At 41.8% G+C, this 25,624-nt stretch overlaps 1 protein-coding gene across 2 annotated transcripts in view; it reads left to right on the top strand.

Moving 5' to 3' along the window:
• Window positions 1-25,624, top strand: part of atp10a (ATPase phospholipid transporting 10A) — a 351,086-nt gene that overhangs the window by 149,469 nt on the left and 175,993 nt on the right. The gene's annotated exons all lie outside the window — the stretch shown is intronic.

The following is a 25,624-nucleotide window of genomic DNA, read 5'->3' as shown; positions in this document are numbered from 1 at the left end:
ACACAGCACAGAACATAGAACATAGAACATAGAACATAGAACATTACAGCACAGTACAGGCCCTTCGGCCCTCGATGTTGTGCCGACCTGTCAGACCGATCTGAAGCCCATCTAACCTACACTATTCCATGTACGTCCATATGCTTGTCCAATGATGACTTAGAAACTACCTCTGACATCTGTCCTATATCTTTCACCTCTCAATTTAAAGCAATGCCCCCTCGTGCTCGCTGTCACCATCCTATTATTTTATATGTTTCAATTAAGCCAACTCTCAACCTTCTTCTCTCTGACGAAAACAGCCTCAAGTCCCTCAGCTTTTCCTCGTAAGACCTTCCCTCCATACCAGGCAACATCCTAGTAAATCTCCTCTGTACCCTTTCCAAAGCTTCCACATCCTTCTTATAATGCGGTGACCAGAACTGTACGCAATACTCCTAGTGCAGCCGCACCAGAGTTTTGTACAGCTGCAGCATAACCTCTTGGTTCCGGAACTCAATCCCTCTATTAATAAAAGCTAAAACACTGTATGCCTTCTTAACAGCCCTGTCAACCTGGGTGGCAACTTTCAAGGATCTGTGTACATGGACACCGACATCTCTCTGCTCATCTACACTACCAAGAATCTTAACATTAGCCCTGTACTTTGCCTTCCGGTTACTCCTACCAAAGTGCATCACCTCACACTTGTCTGCATTAAACTCCATTTGCCACCTCTCAGCCCAGTTCTGCAGCTTATCTATGTCTCTCTGCAACCTACAGCATCCTTCATCACTATCCACAACTCCACCGACGTTAGTGTCGTCTGCAAATTTACTAACCCATCCTTCTACACCCTCATCCAGGTCATTTTAAAAAATGACAAACTGCAGTGGACCCAACACCGACCCTTGCGGCACACCACTAGTAACTGGTCTCCAGGATGAACATTTCCCATCAACTACCACCCTCTGTCTTCTTTCAGCAAGCCAATTTCCGATCCAAACTGCTATATCTCCCACAATTCCATTCCTCCGTATTTTGTACAATAGCCTATTGTGGGGAATCTTATCGAACGCCTTGCTGAAATCCATATACACCACATCAACCGGTTTACTCTCATCTACCTGTTTGGTCACCTTCTCAAAGAACTCAATAAGGTTTGTGAGGCACGACCTTGCCTTCACAAAACCGTGCTGACTATCCCTAATCAATTTATTCTTTTCTAGATGATTATAAATCCTATCCCTTATAACCTTTTCCAACACTTTACCAACAACTGAGGTAAGGCTCACTGGTCTATAATTACCAGGGTTGTCTCTACTCCCCTTCTTGAACAGGGGAACCACATTTGCTATCCTCCATCATCATGTCCCTGGTTGACATACTTACTTACCGCTACTTTTTTGGCACTGCTTTGGCAATTGTTTAAGTTAAATCAATATGCAAATGATACAGGAGTCGCCCATGTCAACTGATCAGATTCAAAATGATCAAAATAATCAACGAAATAAAATCAGAAAATGCTGGTAATAATCAGAAGTTCAGTCAGTTTTTGCGAAGAGAAAGGTCACTGAAAAAAATCATGCATTTGAGGAGAAAGGAAGAGCTGAGTCTGCAGAGATATAGAGGTTCCAGCTAAGTTGTTCTCACAGAGAATGCGCACAGATACGATGGTCCAAATGGCCTCATTCTGTACAGATACCATTCTGTGAGGATAGGGTGAGGTTTTTGTTGCTGATCCAGTTGAATAAGCTGCTGTGACTAGTCAGATGGAACCCTGTGATTATGTAGGTGAAGTTCACAAGAAATAAAGTTGAAACTTGAATACTGCACCAGAAATGTTTTTTGCGGGTGTTATAAGAAATCTTACACGCACAGCTCCTTCACCATCAGCCTTCAATGTCTAGTTTAGATGGTTCAATGCATGAATTAGTGTTGGAATTAGATTTGACTTAACTGCCAAAAAAAAGTTAAGAAAATGGCAGAAAAGTTATCATTTACCTAAAACATGAATTCCTTTTCTCTGGACAGAGTATTTCCAGGAGTTCCTGCTTTTATTTCAGATTCCCAACATCTGTACAGTTCTGTCTTTGGAGAAAACCTCCTTGTTCTATTTCCAGTTTTATCTAAAAAGAGATATATAAATTGGAAATGCTGCAACATAGGGCTACGTGAACGGTAACCTGAACTGAATATCAGGTACAAAAAAACTCAAAGAACTGCAAATGCTGGAAATCAAAAACACAAACAGAAATTTCTGGAAAAGCTCAACAGGTCTGGCAGCGTCAGTGGGAGAGAACTCAGAGTTAACGTTTCGGGTCAAGAGACCCTCCCTCAGAACAATGATCCTTCTTGAATCTCAAGCTCCTCATGAAGTCCACATTTTTCAAAGAGTACACTACACCGGACTTACGAGCATGAAAGTGAACCAGGTGGGTTGTTTCTTCCTAATAATTGCAATGGATTCACTGTTATCATTAGACTCTTAATTTTAGATTTTTATGGAATTCAAGTTTCACCATCCGTCGTAGCGGGATTTGAATCCAGGTTCCCAGAATCCTGGGTCTTTGGATTAACAGTCCAGTCCTCCCCAGTTTGCCATTATAAAAATAACTGGTTTATTAATGTACTTTAGGTAAGGAAATGTGCCATTTTTTAGCTAGTATGGCCTACATGTGACTCAATTGTGCAAAAGACAAAGAGGAAGCATATGTAATCATGTTCAAACAGAGATCCTGGTGAATGATTGAATCATAGCCTCCTCCTAAATAGGCTCTTTGGGCCAACTCATCCATGCCGACCAGATTTCCTAAACTCAACTAATCTCATTTGCCTGCGTTGGTCCATCATGGGTAGACGATGGCCCAGTGGTATTCCTACTGGACTGTTAATCCACAGACACGGGTAAAGTTCAGGGAATCTAGCTTTGAATCCTGCCATGGCAGATGAAGGAATTTGAATTCAATAAAACAAAGTCTGGAGTTAAGAGTCTCATGATGACCATGAAATCATTGTCAACTGTCAGGAAAAACACATCTGGTTCACTCATGACCTTTAAGAAGGGATCTGCCATCCTGACTTGTCTGGCCTACATGTGTCTCCAGATTCACAGCAAGGTGGTTGACTTTTATGGGTAATAATACTATACACTCCAAATGTGGCCTTACCAATATCTTGTACAGCTGCGATATGACAGCCCAACTCCAGTATGGCACGGTGGCTCAGTGGTTAGCACTGCAGCGTCACAGCACCAGAGACCCAGGTTTGATCCCAACCTTGGGTGATTGTCTGTGTGGAGTTTGCACATTCTCCCTGTGTCTGCGTGGGTTTCCTCCGGGTGCTCCGGTTCCCTCCCACAGTCCAAAGATGTGCAGGCTAGGTGGATCGGCCACGCTAAATTGCATGTAGTGTTCAGGGGTGTGTGGGTTATAGGGGGATGGGTCAGGGTGGGATGCTTCAAGGGGCGGCGTGAACTTGTTGGGACGAAGGCCCTGTTTCCACGCTGTAGGGAATCTAATCTAATCCTATATTCAGTGGTCTGGCTGATGAAGGCAATTGTGCCAGGATCTTCAATGAGACTTGGCTGTGCTTGTACAAGTAGGCAGACAGTTAACAGGCAGGTCCAGCAAGCAAATAAAATGATATGTTGGCCTTTATTTGAAGGGAATTGAAGTAGAGGAAAAGAGAATTCTTATTACAGTTGTACAAGGTTTTGGTGAAAACACATCTGGAGTATAGTGTGCAGCTTTGCTTTTCGCATTTAAGAAAAGATATACATCCATTGAGGTTAGTACAGCAAGGAGCCACTAAGTTAGTTCCTGGGATGAGGAGCTATCCACTGATAAGCAGCTGAGCATTTGGTATCTGTATTGTTTGAAGTTTAAAGAATGTGAAGCAATCTCATTGAGACGTTTAGAATTCTGAAGTGGTTAGAGAAGTAGATTCTGAGAGATTGCTTCCACTGGTTGCAGAATCTAAAACACGGGGGCACAGTCTCAAGATGAGGAGCCAATCATTTAAGACTGCGATGAGAAAAGAAATTATTTCATTTATAGGGGTATGAATCTTGGGAATCTACTGCACTAGAGAGTGCAAAGCCTCTGTTGCTAAATATATTTAAGCTTGGAAGACACAGATGTTTGATCTCTAAGGGGATTGAATGATATAGGGAACATGTAGAAAAATGGAGTTGAAGCCCAAGATTGGCCCTAATCATATTGACTGGTACAATTGGTTCAGTGGGCCATATGGTCTATGCCAGGCCCTATCTCTCAGATTCATGATTTAATTAATTAATGCAATTGGGATAAATTTTGCAATGCTTTTACCTGAGCACTGCACCTCTGGAAGGTGTGTACCATTACACCAAGAAATCCAATCTTACTCCCAGCAAGTTCACTCTGCCAAACTTACTTTCAACCTTCCAGGGTGCTTAGGAAGCCTGACAGCCCCAGATTGGACTTCCAGGCCACTGGCCACTTCTAACTGTGGGAGTACCATAACAGGATCAATGGATCATTGCTGTGACTCAATCAAAGGCTCATCATGGAACGGCGCATTGAGTGGCCACAGGAAGTATACGCTTGAGGGTGGTCGGTTGCCGATCACAATACTTCAGCGTCTGTCGTAGCGCTCCGCTGCCCAGTTGGCCCCTGGACAAGCTTTATTTCAGGAACTGTGGCACGACTGAAGTGTTGTCATCAGGAGAGATCGTATCCAATCTCATCGCATGACAGGTATTGCTACTGGCCTGTGGATACATGTGTAGAAATCTGCAAAAGAGCTGACTATAAGCAAATACGATTGAAGCCCCTGGTTATTCACTGTTCTCAGCTGAATACGCAGAATACTATCAGTAGGGGGCAGCCTCAACTGGAACTGCCGCTGAGGAGTTTGCAAGCCCCATGGCTGATTGCAGTGTCAGTGTTGCATGAAATAGTTGTACACTTTACTGCTCTGCCAGCCTTCCCCACAGGCAGCCTTACAGCTGTACAATAACAATCTCCCCTTAAAATGTTGGACATCGGTCTCATCTCTGACAGAGATTGGCTCTTTGGCTTTTGGTCTGTAATCTCCACCTAGAATTGCACTCAAATGGACTGAACGATTGATTTTTGTTGCTGGACTGGGTAAGAGAAACATGGGACATTGCCTTCAGTATTCTCTTCCCCACTGCAATAGCAACTGAGCCATTTAGCCAACCGAAGGAAAGGTGAGGGTGACCAAGGTCGGGTTTTGATGTAAACGGCAATAATATTAGATCCAGAGGCAATGTATTGCAACACCAGACGGTCATGTACTGTGTGTGATTGATTGATTGATTGATAAAATGCGTTTAATAGAAATAAACCCCTTGAAAATTCACAGCAGCAGCTAAAATGTACTGAAGCCCATCAATGGAGGGTTGGCGAGGGTTGGTGGCATGTTTAGCGTTGGCAGCTCCTTTCAATGTGCAAATAACGGTTGACTCATACTTTGAGATATGGCCAGAATCAGCCCCTCGAGATGTTCGCTGATTTCATAAATGCTGTCAACTTCTCATGAGGTTATTAATATCCCTTTTTCTGAACAACGCCTCTTGATTTATTATCCACACCACGATCCCTCACGCTCTTTGTTCCATTGCTCGTCTTGGCTCTGAATAAAAACCAAGCAGAGTCATCTTTTAGCCCTTCTAGATAGATTCTCCCACACACTAATTGCAGGGCCAATAATAATCTACGTTACTTCCAGTCCTACCCCAGGACCTGAGTGCAAAAATCGGCAGGTTGCAGCACTATCAGTTTTTGGATGAAATCTTAATTAGGGCTCCATTTGTCCTCTCTGGTGGACATAAAAGAGCTCCTGGTGGTAACTTGAAGAGTCAAAGAAGAGTACTGAAAAAGTATACATTAGGTTAGAAGGGGCTATTAGGGCTTCAGTACTTTGTTGCTTTGGGCAGTTTTTGAGGAATTTCTTTCTGTTTAATTCTTAGTCAGTCAATCGTACGCTGATGTGGACAACCTGGTGAAGCATTGTTAAACCAAAAAGACTTTCTGCCTATCTCATTAATCAGTAGTAGTATATGAATTTCAATGCTGGTGTGATGCCACATATATAGGCTACATATCCCACAGACTGGTGGATTGCATCAAACAGCAAATCTCTTCAGCTGTTTGCAACAGGCAAGGTATTAACTGATTCAAAAGAGCCCGTACCTTCTAAACTCAGAACATAGTGTTCAAAATTAGATGTAATTCATAATTGAATAACATTTGCCAAATAAACCTTAGCGTGTGAAGATTACACTAACAACCAATTTAGGATTGTTTGTGTGGTGCATTTGTAAACACTGAAATCTACATATATTAACACACAGAGCCGTGCCCTATGCTGATAGAAAGAATGTGTGCACTCACTGCATCTGTTTCAACAAAATACGTGACAACCATTTTCTGGGTCATTTTTCAGGACAATGTCGTGACCAATCAGAGGTATGTGTCTGTTTTAAAATATAAATAAAGTTTGGCAGTTAACTGTCAATTATCATCCGACAGATGCATTTCGAAGGCACTGTCTCTACCAATCAGAGTCCACTTGTAAACCAATTAACACTCTGCTCTTATACAGTATAAATGTTATCTTTTCTCTACATTGGTGCCTCTAAATAATTGCCCTGATGAGTGAAAGATGAAATGCTTTGATAAATGTCTCATTTACGGCAATGTTCAAGCTCTGTCAAAAGGCCATAACTGCACAGGAGATTGCCCCAGTATCTGGTTCAGACTTTTCCCTAAAGCAACAACGCAAAAAACTCCTTTTCCAAGGCATTTAGAAATGGGCAATGTGCCCTGCCCCTGCCCCCTTGCTCACATCCCACAAACAAATATATAATGCAAAAATGAATGTATTACATAATAGGAGCTTGCTGTGTGTTAATTGGCTGCTGCCTTTCAGTAGTACATCAGTGTCTGTAAGATGCTTTAAAACATCCAGAAGCCATCAAGGTTGTGGTATAAAAGCAGGTCTTTTATTTTTCTTACATTGGAGGATAGTCTGATTGCTATATATTTATGAGCAGTTTGGAGATTTATAATAGTGCCTTTCAACACCAGTAGTTAAAGCTTTAAAACCAGAGTAAATGAGAGATCAGCTAAATTGTACTTCTCCCTCATGGCAAAGCAATTACCTTTCGATCTCTTTGCTTCTCATAGAATTAACAGTTAGTTTCACAACAGTAGATACTTTCATCCCACTTTCAAAACATTTTTTAAAACATTGTCTGCAGCAGAAAGCCCAGTTACTCTAAACAATTAGAACTTATAATTGACAGGCAGAACAGTGAAAAAAGAGCACCATGCACTTTTCAACAGTGTTGACGCTCAGCTGAATTCAATTTCAGTCATTATTCATAGCACTATGAAAGTTCATACAAATTACCTCCCACTTACAACATTAGCGACACAGGGTCTGGGCATCAACAGCAATATAATGCAGAAGGTGCAACTCTACAAATAGATTTCACAAAGATGGCTGGCATTATTTGTTCAAACAGAAGAGCAATATCCAAGGATCCCTTCGCTTTAGACACATCTTCAAATTAAATTAAGATGGAAGCGCTATTTCTCAAACATTGTCAACTGCCAGTGCTGTTCATGTTTAATTTGGCTACCACTCACTCTGGCCGATTTTGTCAGATTAAACTTCCGTGAAATGCTTCAAAACATTTTTTTTAACAATAGAAATGCTAACTAAACAGAAACGGTTTATTCATAATCAGGTCCTCAGTCCTATCCAGCTTGCAATAAACGAAAATAGATGTAACAGGCTCCACAAATGCAAACAAAATAAAACAAAGTGGAAAATGCCCTGATATTCCTTTCAAGCAGCACGAAGTAATTGCAAAGATTTTTATTTCAAAGACTTGCATTTACTAGTGCCTGTCAGAATCTCAGGTCATCTAGAGATGCTTTATCTCCACTGAAGTCCCTTTGTAGTCACTGCAATAAGGTTAGAAATTCTGTAATTTTCGCACAGCAAGTTCTCACAGTGATGACCAAATGTTTGTTTCTTGATGTTGATTACGGGATAATATTGGCCAGAATTATTGCATTAAGAAGCATATATAAAGTCCAGGCGACTGAAAACAGATGAAGCTTTGGAAGAATAACAGGAAAGCAGAACCAGTCTGAAATGACGAATTAAGAAGACTAAGAGATGTCATGAAATATCTTTAGGAAACTTGTTTAAGGAAAATCCCAAAGCCTTTTATTCATATGTAAGGGGCAAGGAGATAACTAGAGAAGGGGTTGGCCCGCTCAAGGACCCAAGGAAGGAAGTTATGCGAGGAGTCAGAGAAAATGGGTGAGATTCTTAATGGGTATTCACTGAGGAGAGGGACATGACAGATATTGAGGTTAGGGATAGATGTTTGATTACTCTGGGTCAAGTCAGCATAAGGAGGGGGGAAGTGTTGAGTATTCTAAAAGGCATTAGGGTGGACAAGTCCCCAGGTCCAATGGGGTCTATCTCAGGTTACTGAGGGAAGCGAGAGAGGAAATGGCTGGGGCCTTAACAGATATCTTTGAGCTTCCTTGAGAATGGGTGAGGTCGCAGAAGATAGGAGAATTGCTAATATTGTTCCCTTGTTTAAGATGGGTAGCAAGGATAGCCCAGGAAATTAAAGACCAGTGAGCCTGATATCAGTGGTGGGGAAGCTGCTGGAGAAGATACTGAGGTATAGGATCTATTTACATTTGGAAGAAAATGGGCTTATCAGTGATAGGCAGCATGGTTTTGTGCTGGGAAGGTCATGTTTTACCAATTTGATAGAATTCTTTGAGGAAGTGAAAAGGTTGATAGATGAGGTAAGGGCTGTAGATGTCATATACATGGACTTCAGTAAGGCATTTGATAAGGCTCCCCATAGTAGACTGATGGAGAAAGTCAAGTCACATGGGGCCCAGGGTGCACTAGCCAGATGAATAGCGAACTGGCTGGGCAACAGGAGACAGAGAGTTGTAGTGGAAGGGAGTTTCTCAAAATGGAGAATTGTGACCACTGGTGTTCCACAGGGATCTGTGTTGGGACCACTGCTTGTAATATACATAAATGACCTGGAGGAAGGCACAGATGGTCTGATTAGCAAATTTGCTGATGACACTAAGATTGTTGGAGTAGCAGGTAGTGAAGGGGACTGTCAGAGAATGCAGCAGAATATAGATAGATTGGAGAGTTGGGTGGAGAAATGGCAGATGGAGTTCAATCCGGGCAAATGTGAGGTGATGCATTTTGGAAGATCCAATTCAAGAGCGAACTATGTGGTAAATGGAAAAGTCCTAGGGAAAACTGATGCACAGACAGATCTGGGAGTTCAGGTCCATTGTGCCCTGAAGGTGGCAACACAGTTGGATAGAGTGCTCAAGAAGGCATATGGCATGCTTTCATTCATTGGATGGGGTATTGAGTACAAGAGTTGGCAGGTCATGTTACAGTTGTGTAGGACTTTGGTTCGACCAGATTTGGAATCTGGTCGCCACATTACCAAAAGGATGCAGATGCTTTGGAGACGGTGCAGAGGAGGTTCGCCAGGATGTTGCCTGGTATGGAGGGTACTAACTATGAAGAGAGGCTGAGTAAATTAGGATTATTTACATTTGAAAGACAGAGGTTGAGGGGGGTCCTGATTGAGGTCTACAAAATCATGAGAGGTATAGACAGGGTGGATAGCAAGAAGCTTTTGTCCAGAGTGGGGGACTCAGTTACTAGGGGTCATGATTTCAAGGTGTGAGGAGAAAAGTTTAAGGAAGATATGCGTGGAAAGTTCTCTGTGCAGAGTGTCGTGGGTGCCTCGAATGCGTTGCCAGCAGAGGTGGAAGAGGCGGGCACAATAGCGTCATTTAAGATGTATCTAGACAGATACATGAACGGGCAAGGAGCAGAGGGATACAGTTCTTTGAAAAATAGGCAACAGGTTTAAATAGGGGATCTGGATTGGTGCAGGCTTGGAGGGTCCAAGGGCCTGTTCCTGTGCTGTAATATTCTTTGTTCTTTGTTCTAATAATTTCCCTGTTCCTGTTCACACTAGTACCTTTGGATATTAACTATTCAACTAAAAGGAGCCTCATTTTTATATCTCATCAAAAAGATGGCACAGCAGTAAGTGTATCATTCCCTCAGTACCGTACTTGAGTGTCATCGGTAGATTTTATTTGGAGCTCAAGTCATGATTGGCACTTGAAGCCACGTCCTTCTGAATCAGAGGTGTCAGTACGATTCTAAATGCTCACACTGAAATCTATTACAGAACATATGTAAGGAAATAAACTTGGAAAAGCAGCTTTTGTTTGTTGAAAGACAACAAAGCAATTTAACTGCATTCCAATTTTTTTTACTGCATGGCAACAAAATCCTGTGGTTTATAGCCTTTGCGCCTCTCTCAATGTGGAAATGCAGGTGAAGTGATGTGAAGTGGCTCTGTCTGCTGTATTCATTATTAAGTCAGAAGTCATTTCACTTTTGTACCACTTAAACCTTTCTTGGCAATTGTCACAGCAGGACTGTGGGAGGCTGCATAGTGATCTGCACATACTTGTTGAAGGAATACTTCCTGTTTAAATATGTGGGTTTGGGTGTATTCCTATCACCATTATGCACTTGTACTTTCTGTTTCAACAGTGACCACAGTTAAATCTCGACTGAAACAGCAGACGAGTGAATTTCACATGAACCTGTTAAACTGTTTGTATATTGTAACAAGCCATGTTTCCCGAAGGAACTTTTCTTTTCCAACGTTATCAACCCAATTATTCTGGGGGTGATCAATAATCAGAGGCAATGATGTATTTCTAAGTAACAAGTTAGGCAACACTGCCACCACAATCTGAACAAAGTTCATCTTCATCTTCTGATTTAATTAAAGGAAGAAAATCAATTTTATTTTGAAAATCTATGCTAAAGCAGGCACCATGCTCACAACACAGGAGTAGATGCTTCATTCCATTAACACGAGACAGTTGAAAGGACAGCAAGCTGCCAAGTAACCAACCCGAATAAAAGTACTCAAATGTTCCTGAAAGCTGGTTCATAACCAGTGCTCAGCGCTTCAGCTCTGATAAAGAGTCATCCAGACCTGAAACATTAGTTTGCCTTCTCTCCATGGATGCTGCCTGACCCACTGCACCTTCCAGCACTTTTCTTTTTTGTTCCCAGTCGCTTCCAGCATCTGCAGTAGTTTGCTTCTACCATGAAATTAAATAGTCAAATCTAAAGGAGCATTCATGATCCAAGGTGTACAGCTATAATAAGTAAAATTGGTATAGTCCCAGATGATCGTAGGGCTCCTCTCTCAGTAGACAGTGACCATTGATGGTGGTTTAACCTGAGAATCATTGCAGCTCAGGCAAGGGATGAGATTGAGACGGTAGTATATTCATGGTAACCTCAGCCAGAATGTGAACTGAACCTGCACTGATGGCATCAATTTGAATTGCAATCCAGCCATCCAGCCAACTGAGCTAATCGACCCCCTTACTACCTTAATATCCATAGCCTCAAACACTGACACAGCCAAGCAAATGAAAGCTTTCTTCTTTCATGGTATGTGGACTTTCCTGGCAAAGCCAGTATTTGTTACTCACATCTTATTATATCCTGTGAACTTCAGCCTCTTAAGAAGGCTGATAAGGATCAAACACATTTCTGTGGGTCTGGAGTTGCATAGAGGCCACACCAGGTAAGGATGCAGATTTCCTTCCCTCAAGGACATAAGGAATATCTTAAGTACAACTAATTATGCTTTCTATGATTATAATTATAGATATGGATAGATTCCAAATGATTAATTGAATTTAAATTCAAGAGGTTACTCAGGTAGGATTTGAACTCATGCACATTAGCTTGGTCCTCAGAATTACTGGTCTAGTGACATTACCACTCTGCCACAGTGCAAGGGTCCAAACAGCCCACAGTTCTTACACCAGGCAGTCCTGATATAGCAACATTAGTTCTCTGGGAACCACACCATGCTAGACTTCTAATTCATACTTCCACTCCACCATTTTCTTCTTTTACTCAATGCATGACCTTTCTGATTTCTGAATAATTCGAACAGATCACCTGATTTGATTCACATCTCTGGGTGTGAAGAGGTTGCAGAGCTGCCTCTACATGATTTGGATGAGTTGAGTGAGTGGGCAAATGCATGTCAGATGATGCATAATGTGGATAAATGTGAGGTTGTCCATTTTGGAAGCAAAAACAGGAAGACATTGTTATCTGAATGGAGACAGATTGGGAAAGGTTGAGGTGCAATGTGACCTAGCTGTCTTTGTACACCAGTCACTGAAAGTAAGCATGCAGGTGGTAAAGAAGGCAAATGGTATGTTGGCCTTCAAAGCAAGAGGATTTGAGTACACTACCAGGGATGTCTTGCTGCAATTGCACAGGGCCGTGGTGAAACCACACCTGAGATGACTCCTGGGATGACAGGACTGGCATATGAAGAGGGACTGGATTGGCTACAACTATATTGACTGGAGTTGAGAAGAATGGGAGGGGGGATCTCATAGAAACCTATAAAATTCTAACAGGACTAGGCAGGGTAAACACAGAAAGTATGTTCTGATGACAGGGGAGTCCAGCATCAGGGGTCACAGACTAAGGGCATGGGGAAGGTTACTTGAGAATTAGCTGAGGAAAAATTTGTTCACCCAGAGAGCAGTGAGCCTGTGGAATTCTTTGCCACAGAAAGTGGATGATGACAAACTGTTGAATTATTGAGATTTGGTTCTAAAGGCTAAAGGGATCAAAGAGAATGAGGAGAAATCAGGAACAGGGGACATGGTCATATCAAATGGAGGAGCAGTCTGAATGGTGTGCTCCTATTTTCTTTGCTTCTATGTAAATTCCACCAGATTTTAGTCATTCAGCCCCAAGGATTCTTTTACAACACAGTTATAATGAGCCCTCTTTAATGAGGTATATTAGATCTAATGTGACATATTCCTTGGTCAGCTCCTTGACAGGCTACTCTAGAAAACTATCCACAACACATTGCAGAAACTCATCCTCCACAGCATTTCATGCTTATTATGTTTACCCAGCCTTAATACAGATTGAAGTTACTCATAGTTACTCCATTGGCCAAGCTATGTGTTCCTTTAACCTCCAGAAAAATAACTTGCCCACCAGCACCACTAATGTTTAATGACCATTAGTGCTTAACAAGTGTTTGCTGCCCTATTTATGCTTCTCGGCTCTACACAAAAAGATTCCACATTTTGTTCTTCCAATCTGAAATCATCTGTTAGTAATGTTCTGAGCTCATTTTGTATCATCAGCATAGCACCAACCTCTTTTTCTTTTTTCCCATACTTCTGAACTGTCAAATATCATTGAATATATTGCTCTCAGTCTTACTTATCCAGTAACCATGTTTCTGTAATGACAATTTGATCATACCCAATCACCTCCATCTGTACCTTTAAATCACCAATCTTGTTGCGAATGCCACTCCAAAGCTTTAAAAACTATTTATTGCGATTAGAATAAATTGAAAACCTCACCAGTTACTCATAAATCATCTTCTTCCCCAGCTCTCAGTACACAAAGCTGAATTCCTGCTAGCACGCTGTCCCTTTCCATGTAGCTTTTCCAAGTCCCACTCTACTAATGCTGCCAAAGTTAGACAAAGAATGTAGCACTCCCTCCCTTCCTTAGTGAAATCACCTCCTTGCTCACCGAACTCTCAGGCTTTCACTCTGTTTCTGCTGCAAGCCTTATGGTGCAATAATCATTCTCCCCTAAATGTTAGCCCAATGATACTTAATCTACTTGAACTATCACACTACCAGGTCGAGCAGTACGTTTTTTCTTAATGGACTGAAAAATATACTATCATTCCTGACATGCTGTAGGAGCTCTTGCTTCTCTCTGCCCTTTATGCTGCTACTATCCAGTCTATTTTTAAGTAATTAAAGTCCACCACAATGATAATCTATAATTTTTGCACTTCTCTGTAATTTCAACTATTTAAAGCTAATTCGAGTTTGACCACACATGCTGAGGTGATTAAGAAGAGGCATTTCATTAGAAGCAGTTCAGATAAGGTTCACCAGGATGATCCATGGTGTGGAGAAATTGTCTTATGAGCAAAGGCTAAACATGTTGGAACTGTACTCACTGGAGCCCACAAGGATGAGAGGTGATCTCATTGAAACATATGGAATCCTAAAGGGCTTTGACAGAGTGAATGCTGAGAAAAGTCTAGGACCAGAATACAGAGCCAAAGAACAAAGGGACACGACTTTAATTCTGATAGAATCATAGAATCCCTACAGTGTGAAAGCAGACCATTTGGCCATCAAGTTCATACTGCCCCTCTGAAGAGCATCCCACGCAGCCCCACTCCCCTACCCTAGCCCCATAATCCTGCATTTCCTATGGCCAATCCACCTAGTCTGCAGTTCTGAGTTCTGAGTAAGGGTCACTGGACCCGAAACGTTAACTGTATTTTTTCCCTTCACAGATGCTGCCAGACCTGCTGAGCTTTTCCAGCAACTTTGTCTTTGCTCCACATAGCCTGCACTTCTCTGGATACTACGGGCAATTTAGCATGGCCAATCCACCTAACCTGCACATCTTTGGACTGTGGGAGGAAACTGGAGCACCCAGAGGAAACCTGTTCCGGCACAAGGAGAATGTGCAAACTCCACGCAGACAGTCATCCAACACTGCAATCGAATCCACTCCCTGGTACTGTGGGCAGCAGTGCTAACCACTGAGCCACCGTGCCACCCCAATTTCTCTTCATTTCAATCCTAAAGATCTATGTGCTACTATCACTGTAGTAGACAGTGTCTTACGCTGTCAACTCTGAAAATTTCATTACTGTTTAGTAGTACAGAAGTTAGAACTATTAAACAGTGACAAACTTGCAGCTTTTATCTTATGCACTTACATCAGGGCCAGGAGGCAAAAAAAATAAAAATTAACATATACATCAGGGCAAGAGGTCGCACCATGGAGACGTAACAGGCACCAGTCAATAGCCTGACCGAAAGTGATCTAACTGGGGTTAGAGTTGAATCAAGAAGATTGGCAGTTCTCTGTCCCACCTGCATTTCCATACCAATTAATTGACAACTCTTCCTCATGTTATAAAAATTGTTGTTCCCTTTCTCACATCAGCCCTGACAGGGGCTTAACGAAAACTCTGTTTAAGACAAAGTCAATGTCTAAGAATTTCATAGATAGACATGAGGAGGAATTTGTGCTCTCAGAAGGTTTATGAGTCTTTGGAATTCCTTGTAACAGAGAGCTGCGGGGGAAGAGTCTTTCTGAATATTTAGGTCTGAAATAGAGAGATTCTTGATCATTATGTGAATCAGGGGTTATGGAGAAAGGTGAGGAAAGTGGATTTGAGGAATATTGGATCATCCATTATCCTACTGAATGACAGAGCAAGCTTAAGGGCTGAGCAGCCCATTCCTGATCCTATTTCTTATGGTTTTACTCTTTGATACACCACATCTTTACACACTTTACACATTTTTCCCTTGACCCCATTATTTAGTTTATAACATAGAACATAGAACATTACAGCACAGTACAGGCCCTTCGGGCCTCGATGTTGTGCCGACCTGTCATACCGATCTGAAGCCCATCTAACCTACACTATTCCATGTACGTCCATATGCTTGTCCAATGACGACTTAAATGTACCTAAAGTTGGCGAATCTACTACGGTTGCAGGCAAAGCGTTCCATTCCCTTACTACTCTCTGAGTAAAGAAACTACCTCTGACATCTGTCCTATATCTTCCCAAGTTAGGTGATTTGCTGGAAGTATAGTTCAAGTGTAGACTGTCCCAAAGGTACAACCTTCTCATTCCGGAGTATAAGTTGCCAGGAAAGAAGGATTTGAGTTATCAGGAGAGGCTGGGTCATTTTTCACTGGAGCAGGAGCAGCAACCTTACAGAAATTCATAAAATCACGAAGGGCATATATAAGGTGAATGGCAGTTATCTTTTCACAGGGTTGGGGGATTTCAAGACAAGGGGACAACATTTTAAGGTGTAGAGGAGAAAAATTTAAAGAAGACGAGGGACAATTTTTTTATACAGAGCGTGGTTTGTGTGTGGAATGAACTTCCAGAGGAAGCAATAGATGGGAGTACAGTTACAACATTTTAAAGACATTTTGATAAATATGTCAATAGGAAAAGTTTTGGGGGATATGGGCTAAGCGCAAGCAGGTAGTACTAGTTTAGTTTGGGATTATGGTCGCATGGACTGGTTGGACCGAAGAGTCTGTTCCCATGCTGTACGACTCCATGTTGCTCCCAGATGCTTGTGAACTGAACCCACTTCTCCCATAACAGTTTTTGAGCCACATTTGTTATGCTTTTAAGGTTCTGCTTTGTAATTTATGGCCTAGTTTCTCGCACTCTACATATGCAACCCCTTTCCTAATTCCACATATCCCTATCCCTCTACATGCAACACTCGTTCCTCCTTCTCCCACTGCAAGTTCCTTTCCAGTCCTGAGCAGATGGCCTGAACCCTGTTACCTATCATGAAACTCAGTTGTCAGGACTTTTGTTCTTCGCTGTAGAGATAGGGGCTGATCTTTCTCACGATTCCTACTACTGCTACAATGCTTGTTGCTCGCCTCATTTAATGGTTTTCTGAACCACAGTGTCACAGTCATATCCACCCCACAGCCATCGCTCTCATCTAAACAAACTAAGAGAAAGCTAAACTTAATGGACAATAACAGAGGGTGATTTCTTTTTTATTTCAAAAATATATTTTATTCATCAAAATATCTTTATATACGTACATAGTCATTAAAGCAGTTTGGTTCTGCGAAGAAGGGTCTAGGCCCGAAACGTCAGCTTTCCTGCTCCTATGATGCTGCTTGCTGTGTTCATCCAGCTCTACACCTTGTTATCTTGGTTCTGTACAGTAGCATATGAAGTAACAAAGAAAGATTGAAGTTTTACTCTGTCCAACAAATAAACCAAAGACATATCTTACTTGTGCAAGATTATGTTTACATATATTTGAAGAATTGCGAGGGTCCAATAACTGAACGGACTCCCATTTAACTTTGACAGGAAGACGTTAGACATTGGTCTTTCCCCATTGTGCCTTAGCAGCAGCTGTCCCAAGCTTTAACGCATCCCTCAGCACATTGTCCTGGACCTTGGAATATGCCAGGTTACCACACTCAGTCAGGGTCAACTCCTTGCTCTGGAATATCAACAAGTTTCGGGCAGACCAAAGAACCTCTTTCACTGAGTTGACGGTTCTCCAGACATGGTCAATGTTTGTCTCCTGTGCATCCCAGGGAAAAGAACCTCCGTGGAGCAAAGCATCTTGTACCACAGAGCTTTTTGGGATGAACCAAACAAAATTCACCGTATCTTTCTCCAGACCTCCTTTGCAAAGGCACATTACAGCAAGAGATACATGACAGTCTCTACCTCCAGCCTGGCGTCACGGGCAGCGTACAGTTGCACAGACAGACTGGGCATACAAGAAGGATCTCGCAGCCTGATCGATCCAGTTGCACGCCTGGCCTCTTGATCTCTTTACTTGCTCACCTGTTCCTGGTGGCTGACCAAATCAGAAGACCCTCTTTTAACTGATGTGCCTGCCTCCTGGTACAGGAATGCAGGCAATTCCCACTTCACTAATAGGTCGCAGTCTCTGCAGTTCAGTTTCCAGCTCATAAACTCTGAGCTGCAGTTGTTAATGTAGGGCACATTTTGTAATTGCAAATATTTATGGTTGTGCAGCAAATTTTTGACTGTTTCCTTGAAAAGGTTTCTCTAGTTGGACCAGAAAGGTGGCTACACTCATCCACGCTGCAGCATTTTGGGCTTGTCCAACACACACAAGATTACCCTTGCTTGTACTTTCTGATGTCCTACATTCTTCAGAGATACATCATGTGTAGGACATCTATTTAATACCAGTAAAAGCACCTCGGAAACAATAACCTCGGAAACATTTACTCATTTATGATTGAGCAGTAAAAAAAAGTATGTACCTTTTTCTAACCCAGTGGAACGGCATTACTCTTTGGGCAATGCTTAAATTTTAATTTTCATTGCACTGCTTTCAGATATTCTCAAACACTTGATTGCAGGCACTAATCTGAGCAATGTTCTATGTATTCTGTTGGAAACTAGTCAATTCTCATTCAGAGATCATTCACCCGAACAGAGTTATTGATAATCTGTTTTTCAAGGATCACAATACCAGTCAATACTTTGTGTGAGAATTATTCTAAGGAATGTTTTAATACAATGCTGCATTAAATAGTGGGTTTAAGATTGTGCTTCTCAGGTAATGATAATTCTGGTGGTGAGAACTGAGAAGGGCTTCTCAGGTAATGAGAGTTCTAGTGGTGAGAATTGAGAAGGGCTTCTCAGGTAATGAGAGTTCTAGTGGTGAGAATTGTAAAACATAGAACAACCACAGAAGGTGAAAAAAACTTTAGCATTTGTAACAGTTTATTGAAAAGAGGTCTTTTGTTGATCTTTTTGAAACTAAGATTATCCTAACTCCAAACAGCACTGACTTAGTTTAGTTCGGAGATCCTGAGGTATCACATGTAGGCCAGCCCATTAAGAATGAAAAACTTTCTTCACAAAGAGATGAGCCTGATGAGATTTTACATGGTCACTGTTATGCTAGTTTTAGAATTACAGATTTTTTTCAAAATCAAATTTCACCATTTGCCACAGTGGGATTCGAGCCTGGGTCTCTGGATTACTTATCCAATTACATTACCACTGCCTGCTCTATTCTGCAAACTACCATAGATTAAGGGGAGCTGGGCCATAAGTTGGCCAAATATCCATGAATTGCGTTCTCACAGAATCACAAAATTATTATGCTTCATTGTGCCTGCACAAACTCTCAAAATGAGTAACATGACTTTCTGCCATTTTCCTGCCTTTTCCCTGTAGTTCTGCAGCCTTTACCCTGTGATCCTGCAGATTATTTCTTTCAAATACTTGTGTAATGCCTTTTTCAGTATCTCAACTGAATCTACCTTCTCCCACTCCCAGACAGTGCAGTCCAGGCCCCATCTTCTTGTTGCATTTCTCACATCACCTTTACTCCTTTAAATCTACATTCACTTATCCTCAATCCTTTTAATAAGTGAGAACAGTTCTTACCAACATCCGTTTCCAGGCCCCTTGTGATTTTGAAAACATCTATTAAGCCTCCTTTTAACCTTCGTCCTCCAAACAAACAGTCTCGACTTTCCCAATCTATCTCTAAAACTGAAGTTTATCATCACTGGAACCATTTTTGTCAATGTTTTATCATGTGGTTTTATGCCACATGATGTGCTTGGTTCTTTTCAGACTGATCAAGAAGGAAAATTCAAGTATTGTCCCCAGGCTTAAACTTCAAAGTAATTTTATTGATTATACATTAACACTAAATTATCTGTACATGGTAACTATTGAAATACCAGGCTCTGAATTACATTAGGCTATAAATAATCTGTCTCCTTCATTTATGTCCACGCTCTGCTGTGTACCTTAGATCGTTGCACAGAGGGTCCCCAATTTATGCACGCCTGACAACGAATGCTGATACTTATGAATGCTGGATGTGAGTTTGCTCGCTGGTGTTATGTCCCGCTTTCTATTTATCTGGTTAGGTTTCCACCAACACACTAAAACAGCAGCTAATGAACTTAAAAGACCCTATACAGACAACAAATAAAACGAACGTCATCTACAAAATACTTTGCAAGAACTGTGACAAACACTACATTGGACAAACTGGCACAAAGCTAGCCACCAGGATACATGAACATCAACTAGCCACAAAACGATATGACCCACTATCACTCGTATCCTTACATACAGATGAGGAAGGACACCACTTTGATTGGGACAACACATCCATCCTAGGACAAGCCAAACAGAGACACGCACGAGAATTCCTAGAAGCATGGCATTCCAACCGGAACGCCATCAACAAACACATTGACTTGGAGCCAATCTACCATCCCCTGAGAAAAAGAACAGGAAATGACATCACCAACCCAAGGAAACCTAACCAGATAAATAGAAAGCGGGACATATCACCAGCGTTTCGTCGGAGGCTCACTGATGATGTTACCTAGAATGGTGACGAAACGTCTGAAAACTAACCTTCCAGTTCAGCGAGCAAACTCACATCCAGAACCTCAACCTGAGCTACAAATCTTCTCAAAACTCACTTATGAATGCTATTCCATACTTGGTTGTAATTTTTAAAACCAGACATCTAAACACTTCCTGTACTTACAAACATAAATAATACAGTGCGGAGCTGGAGGAACACAGCAGGCCAGACAGCATCAGAGGAGTAGAAAAGCTGACATTTCGGGTCGGGCCCCTTCTTCAGACATCGGCAGTTCTTACTACCTCTGAATGAGTTATAACCCCACTGTCTGTCTGATGCTGCCTGGCCTGCTGTGTTCCTCCAGCTCCACACTGTGTTTTCTCTGACTCCACCATCAGCAGTTCTTACTATCTCTGTATTTAGAAACAGTTGCTTTTCATTGTCCTCCATTGCATTCCAACGTGCGTAAAATTGACTTACGAACGGACTCCAGATCAGAACCTGAAGTCTAATTATGCTTTTCCCGGCCGCACAGTGTTTTCCAACTTCACCTACATTCTGCTATTCATACTCAGTGATGCGACATCATTGCAAGTTTGTCCTAAAGCCCTTACACAATAGTCAACGTCCTCTTCACTCTCTCAACTGCATTTACACCCTTCGTGAAGTCGCAAATTACTATCAAATTATGTTACTATTCTGAAGCACACTGTCAACTGTAATCAAATTAGGAACCAACAGTCTTTTAATTAATGTAGATAACATTTGAGACACCATTTACACTTCTCGTTGCCATGGAAAGCCTGGCAACATCATCAAAGGCACCTCCCACTCTGGTAATATTCTCTTCCTATCTCTTCCATCAGGCAGAAGATACAGAAGCTTGAACACATGCACCAACAGATTTAAGAACAGTTTCTTCCCTGCTGTTATCAGCCTGCTGAAACAACCTCTCTAATTTCAATCAAATGTTGATCTTGCCTTATGCATCTCCTGTAACCTTGTATGCTTCACTCCATCTGAGCACCTTATGATCTGTATGTCCTTGTTTGCTATGATCTGTCTGTACTGCTGGCAAAACAAAACTCTTCACTGTACTTAGGTACATGTGACAACAATAAATCAAATCAAACTTAACGATGAGCATAGAGCCACAACTTTTCAGTTTTCAACAAACAACAATAAACTTTACTACAAAACATTAAAACACAATGCATGTACAATGTATATTCTATCACCCAGAATTAGCGGCATTACCATTGCTGAATCCCCTACTATAAACATCTGGGGGTGCGGGGTGGGGATTTACAACTACAAGAAATAAAGCTGGACTAACTACATAAACACAGTGATGATAATGGGTGGGGGGATGCAGGTGGGAATTTTACTGCAAATAACTCACTAGCCAACTCTCAGAGCCTGAGGGATCAAACACATTTCCCCAGTACATCAGACCACTGACATTACCACTACATCACCAGCTCCCTCGCAGTGATATTATGAACAGGAATCGGCTTGATTTGTTGAAAAATCTTTCTTTAACTCTCTGCTTTTTTTTATTCTGACCACCTGACATCAAGTCCTACGTGAACCACTTCCTTCAACCGAGCACTCCGTGGTTTACAAATCTTACACAAATTCTGCTACTTTTGCATTAATAATTAACGCCTCACCTCTAATCATCTGCTCACTTTGAACAAGATTATTCAAGCCTTGAGCAGAACTTTGACACCACTTCCCACTCCCCAATTCTTCTGTATCATCAGGATGTGGTTATTTCCATTGTTACAGAACTGGGGATGCCACACTGATTTCCATATCACGTTACTGTCGCCTCCTCCCATGATTTTTTTGCTAGTCGGTCTGATCAGCTAAACTCCTTAAATTTCAACTTTTCCAAAATGCAGCTGGCTGTGTCCTGAGGACTTACTCTTCCATCGCTACGTGTTATTCCTGACTAATACTAACGTAGCCAATTCTTCACTGATCTCCGAAATGGCCCAACAAGCTACTTAATTGTATTAAAACACTGACAGTCAGGATCAGCCATTCAGCTCATGGCAATGGGATGGAGGGATTGCTGAGGACAGGCAACAGTGGGCCCAGACAAGAGGACTTCCTCAAGGGGCTGCCATTGGTTACCAGAAACTACCACATTATGAGTGTAGATGCTGGGTGGTTGAACAGAAAGCAGAAACATGAAGTGTCTTACAGTTTAGACTTCAAAGTAACAATACTTGGTACACATTAATACTTAAAACTGCTGTACATTCTCAGGAATATACCATTGGCTTACAGTTATATTAGGACCATAGGAACAGGAGTAGGCCATTCAGCCCCTCAAGTCTGTTTAGCCATTCAATGAGATCACGGCTGACCTGTGGCCTAACTCCATATATAAAAGGAACTGCAAATGCTGGAGAATCCTGATGAAGGGTCTAGGCCCAAAACATCAGCTTTCCTGTTCCTAAGATGCTGCTTGGCCTGCTGTGTTCATCCAGCTCTACACCTTGTTATCTAACTCCATAAACCTGGGTCCATATCCCCTAATCCCTTTACCTGTCTCAGATTTAAAATCCATTGTGATTTGTTGGAAGACAATCCGAAACATCTACCACCATTTATTTTTAGAAATGATTCCTAAAGTCTCTCCTGAATCATCTGGCCCTAATTCTCAGACTGTGTCCCCTGGTTTTAAAATCCCAAACACTGGGAATAGGCTGTCTCTGTCTACCCTCTCTTTTCCAATTCATATCGCGGTAAGGACTAATCTATCTTCTTGGAGTGCTCATGTCCATGCAATTTCTGTGCTTCTTCTAAAGAGTAGCACTGCAGTCCAGCATACCGCAGGCGACTTCCAAAATGATCTAACTCTGCTCATTTTGTTCATTTATACTCAGTAACATGTCACACCCTGACAGCTTTCCAATGTTGCTGCAGGGTCCTAATTCCCTTACCCAACAAATTCCTGCAAGATCAACAAAAATTCATTGCTGCCACAGCAGTCTGAATACTTCACAAATGGCCCATCCATTTCCAGTATCCTTGTATTGATGCCACATTTTAATGGAGGATGATGATTAATGGCTACTTTATAGGCTGGAGGAAGATTTGTAGTGAACTTCTTCAAAGGTTGGTATTAGAACTCGTACCTTTCCTGCGATTTCAAAGTTTATGGATGACTCAACTCTTAGGACCATTGGACTGTGTAAAACCTCAAAAGGCCATTTGGTGGAGTGGGCCAATAGGTGGCAGATGGTGTTCAATATTGAGGCATATTAGGTGATACATAGCGAGTTTTGAGAAGATTTGTAGCTCAGGTTGAAGTTCTGGGTGTGAGTTTGCTCGCTGAGCTGGAAGATTCGTTTTCAGACGTTTCGTCACCATTCTAGGTAACATCATCAGTGAGCCTCCGACGAAACGCTGGTGTTATGTCCCGCTTTCTATTTATGTGTTTAGGTTTCCTTGGGTTGGTGATGTCATTTCCTGCATTGGTGATGTCATTTCCTGTTCTTTTTCTCAGGGAATGGTAGATTGGCTCCAAATCAATGTGTTTGTTGATGGAGTTCCGGTTGGAATGCCATGCTTCTAGGAATTCTCGTGCGTGTCTGTTTGGCTTGTCCTAGGATGGATGTGTTGTCCCAATCAAAGTGGTGTCCTTCCTCATCTGTATGTAAGGATACGAGTGATAGTGGGTCATGTCGTTTTGTGGCTAGTTGATGTTCATGTATCCTGGTGGCTAGCTTTCTGCCAGTTTGTCCAATGTAGTGTTTGTCACAGTTCTTGCAAGGTATTTTGCAGATGACGTTCGTTTTATTTGTTGTTGTCTGTATAGGGTCTTTTAAGCTCATTAGGTGATACATCTTTTAAAAAACAAATTGTTCATAGGTTGTGAGTCAACACTTTTTGCCTATCTGTAATTGCCCAGAGGGCAGTTAAGAACCAATCACATTGCTGTGGGTCTGGAGTCACATGTAGGCTGGACCAGATAGGGATGGAAAATTTCCTTCTGTCAAGGAGATAAATGAAACTAATGGGTTTTTTTTAAATGACAATCTACAGTGGTTAGATGATTGTCATTAGCCAGCTCTTACTTCCAAATTTTTAATTGAGTTCAAATTTCATCATCTGCCATGGTAGGATTTGAGTCCGTCTCCCCACCTGAGGTCTGGATTCATCTTCCAGTGACATGTGGAGAGACTGTACAAAGCAAAGAATACTATTCCAAAAGATGGGCAGGAACAGAGAGATCTGGGATTACTTATGCATAAGTCATTAAAGATGGCAGGACAGGTACAGAAAGCTGTTAATAAAGCATGGTGTATTCTAAGATAATTTTAAATCAACTTGTCTGGAAAATTATAGAATACCTAGTACAGGAGCAAAGAGGAGATGGTGCACCTATATAAGAAACTCTCTTGACCTCACCTAGAATATTGAGTACATCTCTGGGTGCCACACTTAATGATGGATGTGAATGGGTTGGGGAGATGTGAGGAAGAGATTTTCAAGAATGGTTACAGCTGTGAGACACTTGGGACTGTTTTCCTTGGAGATGAGATTTCAATAGAGTCATAGAAATCTTACACTGTGGAAGCAGGCCATTTGGCCCATTGTGTCCACACTGACACCGTCCAAACAGCATTCCACCCAGATCTACCCTCTACCGTATCCTATAACTCAACATTTCCCATGGAAAATCCACCTAGCCTGCACATTTTTGGACTGTGGGAGCAAACTGGAGCAGCTGGAGGATACCAATGTAGATACAGGGACAATGTGCAAACTTTATAGGGTCACGTGAGCATGGAATCGAATCGATGTCCCTGCTACTGTGAGGCAGCAGTACAAACCACTGAGCTACACTATTTGACAACATTCTTTGAAGTCATGAGATGATGGAATAGTTGGGAGAGACCAGCTCTTAAAAGGATCGAAACCAGGCACATTGATTTCGAACGTTTTGAAACTGATGCCATTGTGACTGTTACGAAGAGATTTTTAATCACATAGCAACTAATTAGGGAATAGAGTGCACTGCCTGGAGGGGATGTGGAGGGAGGGTCAGTTGAAGCATTGAATAAGGCAATTAATGTTTCTATCTAAAGAATCACTGTACAGGATTACAGGGAAAAGGCAGTAGGTTGGTTCTATGTCAAAATGCCGAGGGAGCCAGAGTAGATACAATGGAGCGAATGGCCTCATTTTACACTGAATTCAGTAATTCTGAGGAATCTTCAATTCACTTCGGTGTTCCTCAGATTGGGTCCAGGTTAAGAGTTGTTTTTAATTGCTGCCCAATCAGCGACCCTTCCATACTGTGCAGAGAGGGGAAAGCTGTGAGCACAATACCCTTTAAGGAAGAAGACCTAAAGAAAAAGAAACAGTAAAATCATTGCATTAGCCCAATTCCCAATTATTACTGGTTTTAAAACTGTTGTTTCCCTCTCACCCACACACCTATGATCTATTTAAGTCACAAGCTTTTATAACACCTCCAGAAAAAAGCTAACAGATGAATT

Source organism: Stegostoma tigrinum, chromosome 6 (genome assembly GCF_030684315.1).
Source record: "Stegostoma tigrinum isolate sSteTig4 chromosome 6, sSteTig4.hap1, whole genome shotgun sequence".
Taxonomy (NCBI): Eukaryota; Metazoa; Chordata; class Chondrichthyes; order Orectolobiformes; family Stegostomatidae; genus Stegostoma; species Stegostoma tigrinum.
Note: the sequence above shows the minus strand (reverse complement) of the source record. Positions and strands in the feature narration are given on the sequence as shown.